The sequence below is a fragment of the Gracilinanus agilis genome, unplaced genomic scaffold, assembly GCF_016433145.1.
Source record: "Gracilinanus agilis isolate LMUSP501 unplaced genomic scaffold, AgileGrace unplaced_scaffold57693, whole genome shotgun sequence".
NCBI lineage: Eukaryota > Metazoa > Chordata > Mammalia > Didelphimorphia > Didelphidae > Gracilinanus > Gracilinanus agilis.
In genome coordinates, this window is record NW_025393235.1 from 1 (window position 1) to 14,964 (window position 14,964).

The 14,964-nt window shown below is 37.6% G+C and overlaps 1 pseudogene; it reads left to right on the forward strand.

The window, feature by feature from the left end:
- The first annotated feature begins 4,827 nt into the window (after positions 1 to 4,827).
- LOC123256294 lies at positions 4,828 to 5,561 on the forward strand (annotated as a pseudogene).
- The last annotated feature ends 9,403 nt before the right edge of the window (positions 5,562 to 14,964 follow it).

Consider the following 14,964-nt stretch of genomic DNA (forward strand, 5'->3'; position numbering starts at 1 on the left):
AAGCAAAACTACATATAGAGGAGTGCTGGACCACACCAGACCCGCCCCCACCCCTCAACCTACTGTGTCAGATTCTGAACCTGGGTATAGGCCAACTACAGAATCCCAGGCTACACCAACAAAATAGCACCTAAAACCCACCCCTTTAAGTCCTAGGATCTGACACAGGCCTACAATGAGACCTGTAAGCCCATAGCACCTTTCAAGCCTGCCCTGCTACAGCACATACCTAGCTCAGGGAAAAATAACTCACACTGCTAAGCCAAGAAAGCCAGCAGCAGAGGAGACAGATTCAGCAAGTAGCTTTCAGAATTCCCAGTCACAGGCAATAAAAGGTTGGAAAATGAACAAAGAGCAAAAGAAACATTTAACCCTTGATAATTTCAATGGAAACAATCAGTAAAGCACAAAACCATCAGGAATGGTGAGAACCAAGGAGCCATATGCAATGCTTAAAAAACCTAGGAATTGGTCTCAAACTGGAAAAACTTAAAAAGGAATTAAAAAATTAAATAAGTCAAAGAAAAATGGAGAAAAAATGAAAATAAAGCAAAAAGAAAATAGCTTAAAAAGCAAAATTAATCAACTGCAAAAAGAGGCACAAAAATTCAATGAAGAAAAGTTGTTTTAATAACAGCATTGATGTACTAGAAAGAGGGGGGGAATCCAATGAAGAAAAAAATATCATGAAAAATAGAATAAGCCAAATAGAAAAGGAATTTCAAAATATAATGGAAGAAATTCAGTCTTTTAAAATTAGAATTGGAGAAATCAAAGCTAAAATAAAACAAAATCGAAAGAATAGAAAAAAAAGAAAATATGAACTATCTCATTAAAAAAACAACTAACCGGGGCAGCTGGGTAGCTCAGTGGAGTGAGAGTCAGGCCTAGAGACAGGAGGTCCTAGGTTCAAACCCGGCCTCAGCCACTTCCCAGCTGTGTGACCCTGGGCAAGTCACTTGACCCCCATTGCCCACCCTTACCAATCTTCCACCTATGAGACAATAGTTACAAGGGTTAAAAAAAAACTGACCAGGAAAATAGATCCAGGAGATACAATTTAAGAATTATTGTACTACTTGAAAGTCATGACCAAAAACAAACAAAAAAACCCTAGACGTCATATTACAAGAAATTATTCAAGAAAATTGCCCTGATATTCTTGAATAAGATAGTAAAATAGAAGTTGAAAGAATCCACAGATCACACTTCCTGCAATAAATTCTTAAATGACAACTCCCAAGAAGGTTATAGCCAAGTTCAAGAGCTTTCTGGCCAAAGAGTGTAAGGGATAAAAATTAAAGGGTTGGACTAAATTTATGAGAAATGTGTTCACCAGGAATTATTAGTCAAATCAGAATGACTTTTTATGGTAGTTTATTTACAAAAGGAGGAAGAATGAAAGTAAGGAAATGAGAGAGAGAGAGTAGATAATTATCCGACCTGGTTCAAACTAGGCAGGGCTTCAGAGGCCCCAGCAAAGGAGGCCTAGAGGTAAATTAAACAAAGGTTTTAGTCATGAGGCCTCCTCCAAGATGAGGGGCTTCTCTAGAGGTTATTACCTCCAGAAAATTCAGGAAAAGGAGTCAACCTTTTCACTCATCCATGTAGTAGTTCTAAGGGAAAATTCAAGAGCAGTCCAAGGTTTCAAGCAGGAGCTCCTCCAGGGTCAAGTTGAAGGCCAAAGACACCCTCTCATGAAGTTCTTGCCACTTTTAAAGGCCTTTCCTTTCATCACTTTCTATGCCTTCCTTCCTCTTTACATAGTCCAATTACAGCTAAAACTTCCCAGGGGGCAGTCAGTCAATTCTGATTCATCACCGACTATCAAGCATGTGGGTTACAGACCTTGCCCACTTAAGTATAAGTGGGGTGTATATGCTTCTGGTGATTAAATCTAAAAATGGGCAGGAGAGAGGTAATCCCATCTTCACACCAGAAAGAAATAATTCAGATATCATGGAGCCCCAGTCGGGATTACATAGGATCTGGTGGCTTCCACATTTAAGAAACAGATGACTTGGCATATGATATTGCAGAAGGCAAGGGAATTGGGTTTACAACCAAGAATTACCTACCCATCAAAACTGACTATATTCTTTCATGGGAAAGTATGATAGCTTAACAAAATCTAATATTTATAAGCATTCCTGAAGAAAAGACCAGACTTAATGAGAAAATTTTATGTCCAAATACAAAATACAAGTGAAGCATAAAAAGTAAATAAGAAAGAGAAAAAAATTAAGGACTTCAATATAGTCCGATTATTTATATTCCTATCTGGAAAGATGAAATCTGTAACTCTTAAAAATTATTACCACTATTATAGTAGGAGAAGTATATAAAGACAAAGGCTGTGGCAGTAAGCTGTTTAGGATGACATGTAAAAAAATAACTAGGCTGAAAAACAGAAATATCTTACCAATGGAGTTGAAACTTTATATTAAAACTTATGAATGAAAATTTTAGGAAACAAAATTTACTTTTCAGTATGCAACTGTGGTTGATTAAATGTTATTCTTGCTGTTTCTAAAGAGTGCAAAGCATTTGATAGGCTATCCTCCATATTTGGAATGCAATCTTTCCTTATCTCTGCCTCTAAAAATCTCTTACTTTATTCAAAATTCAGTTCAAACAATACTTTTCGAAATCCTATCTGCTAAGAGTGACCTGACCATATTTCTGTGTATTAATTTTGTATGCATATGTATACAAGTCTGAGATGATTACTTTCCATTTGGTTGTGATTTTTTTTTTTTTGAGAAATGAGCAGAGCTTCATTTGGGAAGGTGGACTCAATAAAATCACAGGAACTTTTCCCAGAGATCAGACAAGTATACTATTCTGAGTTCACTTAACTTATTTATAGTTTCCCTCTTTATATTCAAGTCATTCACCCATTCTAAATTTATCTTGCTGTAGGGTGTGAGATGTTGATCTAAACCCAATCTCTCCCATACTGTTTTCCAAATTTCCCAGCAGTTTTTGTCAAATACTAGATTTTTGACTCAAAAGTTGGGCTCTTTGGGTTTATCATATACTGTCTTGCTGATGTCACTTACCCCAAGTCTATTCCACTGATCCTCCCTTCTGTCTCTTAGCCAGTACCATATTGTTTTGATGACTGCTGCTTTATAGTATAGTTTAATATCTGGTACTGCTAGGCCCCCTTTCTTCACATTTTTTTCATTATTTCCCTTGATATTCTTTATCATTTGTTATTCCAAATAAAATTTGTCATAGTTTTTCCTAATTCAGTAAAGAAGTTTTTTGGTAGTTAGGTATGGCCATAAATATGCAGAATAGAATATTGTCAGATCTCTGGGAAAGGAAAAGATTTTACAACCAAGCAAGAGCTAGAGAAAATTACAAAATGTAAAATAAATGGTTTTGATTATATTAAAGTAAAAAGCTTTTGTACAAACAAAAACAATGTAATCAAAATCAGAAGGGAAACAACAAATTGGGAAAAATCTTTATAACCAAAAACTCTGACAGGGGTCTAATTACTCAAATATACAAGGAGTTAAATCAATTGTATTAAAAAATCAAGCCATTCCCCAATTGATAAATGGGCAAGAGACATTAATAGACAATTTTCAGATAAAAAAATCAAAAGTATCAATAAGCACATGAGAAAGTGTTCTAAATCTCTAATAATTAGAGAAATGCAAATCAAAACAACTCTGAGGTATCACCTCACACCTAGCAGATTGGCTAAAATGAAAGAAGGGGAGAGTAATGAATGCTGGAGGGGATGTGGCAAAATTGGGACATTAATGCATTGCTGGTGGAGTTATAAACTGATCCAGCCATTCTGGCTGGCAATTTGGAACCATGCTCAAAGGGCTATAAAAGAATACCTGCCCTTTGATCCAGCCATACCATTGTTGGGTTTTTACCCCAAAGAGATCATAGATAAACAGACTTGTACTAAAATATTTATAGCTGTGCTTTTTGTGGTGGCAAAAATCTGGAAAAGGAGGATATGTCCTTTAATTGGGGAATGGCTGAACAAATTGTGGTATATGCTGGTGATGGAATACTATTGTGCTAAAAGGTATAATAAACTGGAGGAATTCCAGGAGAACTGGAGAGACCTCCAGGAACTGATGCAGAGCAAAAGGAGCAGAGCCAGAAGAACATTGTACACAGTGACTGACATACTGTGGTAAAATCGAATGTAATGGGCTTCTGTACCAGCAGCAGTGCAATGACCCAGGACACCTCTGAGGGATTTATGGTAAAGAACGCTACCCACATTCAGAGGAAGAACTGCAGGAGTGGAAACACAGAAGAAAAGCAGCTGCTTGAACACATGGGTTGAGGCAGACATGATTGGGGATTTTGATTCGAAACTACTACACCAACGCAACTAACAACAATATGGAAATAGGTCTTCATTAATGACACGTGTTAAAACCAGGGGAAATGCGCATCGGCCAGGGGTGGGGGGAGGGGGAGGGGTGAAGGGGAAAGTAGGAGCATGAATCATGTAACCATGTTAACTTTACTAAAAAATGAATATTAATAAATGTTTAAAAAAATCACAGGAACTGGTTTATCTCTAGGCCTACCCCATACTATCATGTTGGACCCTGGTGAAGAATAACTAAACTAAAAAACAAAAATGAAACCAGTCCCTGACCTGTAGGAGCTTACATTCTAAAGAAGTAAACACCATGTGTAAACACATGTATGTATATATACATAAACACACATACGTACATACATACAAGTGCCACATTAGCAACAGCACATATCACTGGTAGTTCTCTCCTCCCAAGGCATGGGCCTCTGATCTTTGTGTCATGAAAGCAAAGCTGTATGACCTGGGGAAAGGTGATAAGGTCTCCTATAGGTAATCCCAGAAAGCCCATCCACCTGACTACCTTTCTGGGGTATGAGGCAAGCATGAGCCACATTGTTCAAGAAATGAACAGGCTAAACTCAAAGATGAACAAGATGAAAGTGGCCAAGGTGGTCACCATTGTGGAGATACTTCCCATGGTCACTGGTATCATGGGCTACATTAAACCCCTTGAAGCCTCTGGTGCTTCAAAACCATGTTTGCTGAACATATCAGTAATGAATTTAAGAGGTGATTCTAAAGAACTGGCATAAGGCCAAGAAGAAGGCCTCTACCAAGTACTGCAAGAAATTTTGGGATGATGATGGCAATAAACAGTTGGAGAGAGGCTTCAGTAGTATGAAAAAATACTGCCAGGTGATCTCAGTCATTGCTTAGATCCAGACTTGTTGGAGACCCAGGTGAATGGTAATAGTATGTCCGAGAAATTTGACTAGGCTACTGGATCCACAAGAAACTAGAACTGTATCTGCCTGTGTCCACTATATCTGGGCAAGATAAGATAATTAATGTCATTGGAGCAATCAAGGGCAAGGGTTACAAAATCACCACCTGCTGGCATATAAAAAAATCCCATCCTTAAACCCACTCAGATTTGTATAGAGTGGCATATATTAGAGCTTGGCATCTTGCTGGTGTGACCTTCTTTGTGTCTTGAGCTGGTCAAAAGGCTACCACCACTGGGTTCCGGGTTAAGATGGCGGCAGAGTAAGAAGCAGTTCTTAACCTCTCCTGACCGAAACCCACAAAACTCCTCAAGGGGACATAAAAACATGTCCAGACGAATGGAGGAAACTCACAACAGGGCACAGCATGGAAGGTACATGGAATCAGAGCAATTCCATGCTATAAAGGGTTGAAACAGCTCTCACTAAATCACGGGCTGAGCAACCACCCCACCCCCAACCCCTCCACACACAACACCTATAGCGCCGAAGCCAGCTAAAAAGAAATAGAGCAAGTTTGGGACACCCATCAAGTCATTGGCAGCTCTGGGACCTGTTCCTGAGAGCAGCAAGATTTAGGACCCCAAAAAGCTAAAGAACACACACAAACTCTGAGTGCGGGAGCAGGACGCTGAGAGCTGACGCAGGGCGCAGAATGTGGGCTCAGTGCACAGGTGCGGGTGGAGGCGTGGGTGGAAACCCTGAGTGGGGAACCAGTGCACACGGGTATATGACTGTGGAAGCAGCACCCTGAGACTTGTAAAGAAACCTCCAGCAGAGGATCAAGCAAGGGGGTGCACCAGGGGGCTTGACCTTCAAAAAAACCAGAACTCAGACCTAAGGAGCCAAAAGACCGCGGACAGACCCTGAGCGCGAGATTAAACCTGAGAAGCTGCTGGGCTAACAATGGCTACCCAGTCTCAGGAAGTTCAGAAGAGAAAGATTAACAACAAGAAAAAGAAATCTTTAACACTCAACAACTTTTACACAGAGAAAATCCAGACAAGCCAGTAAACAGAGGAGGAGAACAAACAAGCATCCGGACCCTCCTCAAATAAGGAAAACTCCTCACAAGCTATAGAAGACTTCAAAACTGAGATTTTGAGGAAAATGGAAGAGATCTGGCAAGAAAATAACAGTTTAAAAGGTAGAATCTTGCAATTGGAAAGTGAGGCTCAGAAACCAAATGAACTGATAAGCAAATTGAACACCAGAAATGACCAGACTGAAAAGGAATACCAGAAGATTATGGCCGAAAACCAGAAGATTATAGCCCAAAACCAGAAGATTATAGCCGAAAAACAAAAGATCATAGCTGAAAACCGAAAGATTATAGCGAAAACCAATCCCTAAAGGCTAGAATTGAGCAATTAGAAGCTAATGATCTCTCAAGACAACAAGAACAAATAAAACAAAGTCAAAAGACTGAAAAAATAGAAGGAAACATGAAATATCTCAATGAGAGAGTGACAGACCAAGAAAACCGGTCTAGAAGAGACAATTTGATAATAATTGGTCTTCCAGAAAAACCAGAAATTAATAGAAACCTGGACTCTATACTAACAGAAATAATTCAGCAAAATTGCATCGGCCATGGGTGGGAGGGATGCGGGGGGGGGGGCGAAGGGGAAAGTAGGAGCATGAATCATGTAACCATGTTAAAAATGAATATTAATAAATGTTTTAAAAAAAAGGCTGCCACAGCTGCATGAAGATTAACAAAAATATCAACAAGATTCATTAGGATTACCATATCATAAATGGAAAACTGATAAAAGCAATGCATGACCTGATTATGACCTATCTGACTGGAGTATCAATCATCTGGGTTGACTTGAAGTTTATTGATACCACATTACAAATTTTGCCATGAAGAGTTCCAGACTGTGGAGAAGAAATATTTCATGGAATGCATAGTGATGCAACGACTGTGTTGCTGAAGAAGAAGCTCCCTAGTCTTTCCCTATTAACTTGAGATTGGTAGATTTTCAGCAAATCAAAATTATTTTTTAAAAAAGTTTATGTATTTGTATCACACACATGTTTTTTACTCCTCTTGAATGTAAGTTCCTTCAAGTCGGGGACTGAATTCTACTTTTATTTTTGAAGTTCCTTACTCTCCTCACCAGACTCCCCCAAGACAGCATAAAGTAAACCTAGAACTAAACCATGCCTGCAGCTTTATTGATCCCAAATTCCCTAATGAAGCTTCCTCATCAGTTGCAAAGTAAATCTTCTTAGGTAAAATGTCTCAAGTGTCTCTTTCATCTAAGTTGTACAGTCGATAGAGCTCTGACCCTGGAGCTAAGAAGACACAAATTCAATAGCCTTAGATACTTATTTGCTGTGTGACCCTGGTCAAATTATTTAACTTCTCTTTGCCTCAGTTTCTCCAAGTACAAAATGGGAATAATAATATCTGCCACATAGGCTTTTTGTGAGGCTAGAATAAGATAATAGTTTAAAAAGACATTTGGTACAATGCATAGTACATACTAGGCATTATATAAATATTTATTTCCTCCCTTTCCACCTCTGCTCCAATCCCAACAATGAACCTGAACTTAACGTTTGTTAGAGGATGTGGCACAGGCATTTGCATTGTGCCTTAGACAAATATCAAAAATATAAAAAAAACATTTAAATTTTACATTTCAAGAAGTATAATTTAAATCTTATATCTATAATTTATTAACATATACTTTTCTAGTCCAGGCTCTCCCTACTCTTCTCCACCTGCACTATATTCTAATCAAACCAAACTCTTGGTTATGTTGCATCCATGTCATTGTTCAAACTGTACCTTGGCCTACTTCCCCTAATGAATGGAGGTTTATTCTGTATAGTTTTCCTCTATTTGATCCTGCTTTCTTTCAGTAATGAGTCTATACTATTTTAGAGAGCACTTGGTTTGCACCCTTTCTTTTATAGTTATGTATTATTTTAGATTGCATTGTTCCGTATGTATTTATCTATGTTGTAACACCTTGCTAATTTTCATCCATGCAAGGACTTTATCTTTATCTTCCTTAGCAGAATGCCCTGCAAGTAACTTGGTATTTCAAAATGTTCCCAAAAATAAAAGAAAGAATATATTAATAACTACATCTATAGGAAAAATGTGATAACAATGTTGTTAATATAGCACTTGAAAATATTCTGCAAAATCTAGTATGGCCATGATATAATGAAATAATTCTGAAGTATGACAAAAGAAAATATATGTGAAAGCTAAAAGATGGAAATAATAGCTTATTGTCTTAATACAGAGCTCGAATGATATCAAAACAACAAAAAATGGAGGGAGGGACTTGAAATAAGTAGTCATTCTATGCCTTTTTGATCCTATATTTTCTTTCTCTCAATCTTTCAATTTCTAAATTTTCTATTCTTCCCAAATTGTGAGCTGGAAAGAAATCTGTGTAGATACATGATTATGTACTACTTTCCTATTACTAAAGGTAAAACCTTGACTGCAAATTGCCAGACTGTAAAAAACAAACTTTAAATCATCTGCCATTGTGTCAAGGTGAATATTTATCATTGTAGATTAACTGTGAAAGATCTAACTCTGTGTTTCTATTTAGGGATGAACAAACCTTAGATAAAAGTTTTATTTGTTGCTCAGATAAATTTGATATTGTTTCCTACAAATCAAAAATATTTTGCCAATATTTTTCAGTTTCAAATTAACTAATGAAATAACTCAAAGATTTTAAATGAACTTTCAAAATAAAGAATAGATAAAAAGATTATCCTTTCTTGTCTGAAACACAATTTACACAGTACATAACCATATCATATTTTCATTCATTTCACAAAGACTATAGAAGCAACTAAGGACAAAAATAAGAGAAGACAAAATATAGGGAATTCAGCACTTGGGGGAGCATCCTAAAATAGCACATTAAAATCTGAATAGGAGGAAAACTTGGATGAAATATTAAGTTTACAACAATAACAATAATAATTAAAATTTATATAGACCACAGAATTTATTTAAGATTTGTAAAGCACTTTAAAGATTTATCCCAGTTTATTCATGTTACAGCTATAGGAAGTAGATGATGTTTTTATCAAACCTGCATCACCAGGATTATTCAGACTTCCGGTTAAGATGGCGGCAGAGTAAGGAGCAGCTGCTCGATCTCTCCTAACTGAAGCATACAGGACTCCTCAAGGGGACATAAAAACAAATCCAGATGAACGAAGGGACCCCACAACAGGGTGCAGCATTGAAGGTATGTGGAATCGGGGCATTTCCACTCTATAAATGGGTGAAACAGCTCTCACTAAAACTCAAGAGGAAGAAGCCCTTCCACCACCCCCACACCACGTACAGCCCAGAGGCCAATGCACAAGAGTGAAAGCAGGATTGGGGCACCCAGTAAGTCACTGGCAGCTCCAGGGCTTGTTCCTGAGAGAAGCAAGACTTAGGACCCCAAGTGTCTAAAGAACACACACAGACTACCCTGAGCACTGGCGCGGGTGAAGACATTGCCCTAGGCGTGGACAAAGATCTCGAGCGCAGGCTAGGACCTCGGGTGGGGATCTTGTGAAGACGGGAATGCAGGTGGGGAAGCAGCCCTTGAGACTGCTGAAGGAGCCTTTGGCAGAGGGGCAGACTAGGGACGACCAGGAGGCTCGACCTTGAGAACAAGGAAACCTGAGCCCTCGGGAGTCTAGAAAGCACAGACAGACCCTGAGTGTGAAGACAAAGCTGAGAGGGACGGGGCTAACATCAGCAAGCTGAGAACCCCAGAAGAGAAAGATTATCAAGAAGAACTCTGGAACACTCCACAACTTTTACACAGAGAAAATCCAGACAACAGAGGAGGACAAACAAGTAATCATATTCAAACCTTCCCAGAACAATGAAAACTGGCCACAAGCTATTGAAGAGTTCAAAACTGAGATGTTGAGGAAGATGGAAGAGATCTGGCAAGAAAATAACAGTTTAAAAGGCAGAATTTTGCAATTGGAAAGTGAGGCTCAGAAATCAAATGAACTGATAAGCAAATTGAACACCAAAAATGACCAGATTGAAAAGGAAAACCAGTCTTTAAAGGCTAGAATTGAGCAATTAGAAGCTAATGATCTCTCAAGACAACAAGAACAAATAAAACAAAGTCAAAAGACTGAAAAAATAGAAGGAAACATGAAATATCTCAATGAGAAAGTGACAGATCAAGAAAACAGGGCTAGAAGAGACAATTTGAGGATCATTGGTCTTCCAGAAAAAGCAGAAATTAATAGAAACTTGGACTCCATACTTAAAGAAATTATTCAGCAATATTGTCTGAAGTTCTACAACAAGAGGGCAATATAGACATTGAAAGGATCCATAGATCACCCTCTACACTGGACCCAGAAAAGTCAACACCCAGGAATATAATAGTCAAATTCAAGAGCTTTCAAGTAAAAGAAAAAATCTTACTAGAAGCCAGAAAGAGACAATTCAAATATCAAGGACCACCAATCTGGATCACACAGGATCTGGCAGCCTCTACACTAAAAGACCGCAAGGCTTGGAATACAATATTCAGAAAGGCAAGAGAGCTGGGCCTCCAGCCACGGATCAACTACCCATCAAAACTGACTATATACTTCCAGAGGAAAGTATGGGCATTCAACAAAATTGAAGATTTCCAAGTATTTGCACAAAAGAGACCAGGACTAAATGGAAAGTTTGATATCCAACCACAAAAATCAAGAGAAACATGAAAAGTTAAATAAGAAACACAGGGGAAAGAAAGAAAACTCATAATTTTTTAAATTTGACTAAGGGCTTAAATAAGATCTAATTATCTGTATTACTATGTGGAGAAATGCTATGTATAATTCTCTGTACTGAACTCTATTTGCTACTATAATATTCACTATTATTGTAATCAGAAGAATAATTCATAGGGAGAGGACAGACCATTTAATAATGGTCTAAGATGACATGGGGGATGGGAAAGAGGGGGGGAATGTTAGGGGACACCAAGAAAAATCTGAGTAAATAAGAAAAATAGGATATTCTATTACACACAAAGAGGACATGGGAAGGGGAGGAGATAAATACTATTATAAGAAGGAGAGGAAGAGAGCATTAAGAGGGAATAATCAAACCCTACTCTCAGTATAATCAACCCAGAGAGGGAAAAGTAACTTTATTATCCATTTGGATAAAAAACTATATCTAACCCTACTGAGAAAGTCAGAAGGGATAAACCAAGGGGAACAGGGGAGTGGGGAGGTCAAAAAAGGGAGGGGAAAAGAAAGGGGAAGGAACTCATTAGGCCTTTAAAAATAAAAATAGGGGAATAACAAGGGAGGGGGTAGAAAGGGAAGTTAATCAAGGGAGGGGATAAGGGATACCAGGTTCAAAGCAAAGCACTGGTTTAAAAGGAAATAGTTTAAGAAGAAGGAGTAGGACTAGGGGAGGATACAAAAATGTCAGTGAATGCACAACTGATAATTGTAACTCTGAATGTGAATGGGATGAACTCCCTCATAAAACAGAAGCAAATAGCAGAGTGGATCAGAAACTTAAATCCTACCATATGTTGTCTACAAGAAACACATATGAGGCAGGTAGACACAAACAAGTTTAAGGTTAAGGGCTTGAGCAAAACCTTTTGAGCATCAAATGAGAAAAAGAAGGCAGGAGTGGCTATTATGATTTCTGACAAAGCCAAAGTAAAAATAGCTATAATTAAAAAAGACAGGGAAGGTCACAAGTGAATTCTATCAGACATTCAAAGAGCAACTAATCCCAATACTATACAAATTATTTGATATGATAAGCAAAGAAGATGTCTTACCAAATTCCATTTATAACACACATATGGTACTGATTCCAAAGCCAGGTAGACCAAAAAGAGAGAAAGAAAACTATAGACCAATCTCCCTAATGAACATAGATGCAAAAACCTTAAATAGAATATTAGCAAAGCAACTCCAGCAAGTAATTAAGAAGATCATCCACCATGATCAGGTGGGATTTATACCAGGAATGCAAGGATGGTTCAACATTAGGAAAACCACCCACATAATTGACCATATCAACAGTCTAACAAACCGAAATCAGATGATTATCTCAATAGATGCTGAAAAACCCTTTGATAAAATACAGCATCCATTCCTATTGAAAACACTGAAAAGTATAAGAATAGAAGGACCTTTCCTAAAAATAATAAACAGTATATACCTAAAACCATCAAGAAGTATTATATGCAATGGGGATAAATTAGAAGCCTTTCCAATAAGATCAGGAGTAAAACAAGGATACCCATTATCACCTCTATTATTCAACAGAGTACTAGAAACACTAGCAGTAACAATTAGTGAAGAAAAAGAAATTGAAGGTATCAAAATAGGCAGTGAGGAGACTAAGCTGTCACTCTTTGCAGATGATATGATGATCTACTTAAAAAATCCTAGAAAAATCAACTAAGAAGCTGGTAGAAATAATCAAAAACTTTAGCAAAGTTGCAAGATACAAAATAAATGCACATAAATCATCAGCATTTCTATATATTTCCAACACATTAGAGCAGCAAGAGGTAGAAAGAGAAACACCATTTAAAATCACCCTAGACAATATAAAATACNNNNAAGAGGTAGAAAGAGAAACACCATTTAAAATCACCCTAGACAATATAAATTACTTAGAAATCTATCTACCAAAACAAACACAGCAATTATACGAAAACAACTACAAAACACTTTCCAAACAAATAAAACTGGATCTCAACAATTGGAAAACCATTAATTGTTCATGGGTAGGATGAGCTAACATAATAAAAATGACCATTCTACCCAAATTAATTTACCTATTTAGTGCCATACCTATCTAATTACCAAAAAACTTCTTTAGTGAATTAGGAAAAACTATAACAAATTTCATTTAGAATAACAAAAGATCAAGAATATCAAGGGAAATAATGAAAAAAAAATGTGAAGGAAGGGGGCCTAGCAGTACCAGATATTAAACTATACTATAAAGCAGCAGTCATTAAAACAATATGGTACTGGCTATGAGATAGAAGGGAGGATCAATGGAATAGACTTGGGATTAATGACATCAGCAAGGCAGTGTATGATAAAGCCAAAGAGCCCAACTTTTGGGACATGAATGCACTATTTGACAAAAACGACTGGGAAATTTGGAAAACAATATGGGAGAGATTAGGTTTAGATCAACATCTCACACCCTACACCAAGATAAATTCAGAATGGGTGAATGACCTGAATATAAAGAGGGAAACTCTAAATAAGTTAAGTGAACACAAAATAGTATAGCTGTCAAATCTCTGGGAAAGGAAAGATTTTTTTAAACATTTATTAATATTCATTTTTAACATGGTTACATGATTAATGCTCCTACTTTCCCCTTCACCCCTACAGTCCCCCTACCTGTGACCGATGAACATTTCCACTAGTTTTGTCATGTTTCCTTGATCAAGACCTATTTCCAAATTGTTGGTAGTTGCATTGGTGTGGTAGTTTCGAGTCCAAACCCTCAATCATGTCAACCCCGACCCATGCGTTCAAGCAGTTGCTTTTCTTATATTTTTCCTCTCCTGCAGTCCTTCCTTGCTTGCTTTCTAATTTTTTGAGTTGCATGCCCAATTCATTAATCTCTGCCCTCCCTAATTTGTTAATATATGCACTAAAGGATATAAATTTCCCCTTGAGTACTGCCTTGGCCGCATCCCACAGAGTTTGGTAGGATGTCTCAACATTGTCATTTTCTTCAATGAAATTGTTGATTGTTTCTATGAGTCCTTCTTTGACAAATTGGTTTTGGAGAATCATATTATTTAATTTCCAATTAGATTTTGATTTTTCCTGTCCAGGTGCCCTTACTAATTATTATTTTTATTACATTATGATCTGAGAAGGTTACATTTATTATTTCTGCTCTTTTGCATTTGTTTGCAATGATTCTATGCCCTATAACATCGTCAATCTTTGTGAATGTGCCATGTGCAGCTCATAAGAAGGTTTATTCCCTTTTGTCCCTATTTATTTTTCTCCACATATCAATTATCAGGAAGTTCATCCCATTCACATTCAGAGTTATAATCATCAGTTGTGTGTTTGCTGACATTTTCTTATCCTCCCCTATTCCTTCCCCCTTTTTCTTATACTATTTCCTTTTAAACCAGTAGTTTGCTATTAAGCTGCTATCCCTTATCTCCTCCCTTGATTAACTTCCCTTTCTACCCCCTCCCTTATTTTCCCCCCTCTTTTTGTTTTTAAAGGCCTTATGAATTCCCTCCCCCTTCTTCTCCCCTCCCTTTTTTTGACCTCCCCACTCCCCTCGTCCCCTTGGTTTATCCCTTCTAACTTTCTCAGAAGCGTTAGATAAGAGTTTCATGTCCCAGTGGATAGTATAGCTACTCTTCCCTCTCCAGGTTGATTACACTGAGAGTAAGGTTTGATTATTACCTCTTAATGCTCTCTTCCTCTCCTTCTTATAATAGTATTTGTCCCCTCTCCTTCCCATGCCCTCTTTGTGTGTAATAGAATATCCTATTTTTCTTATTCACTCACATTTCTCTTGGTGTCCCCTGCTATTCACCCCCACTTTCCCATCCCCCATGTCATCTTAGATTATTTAGTGTTCCACCCTCACCCTGTGAATTATTCTTCTGA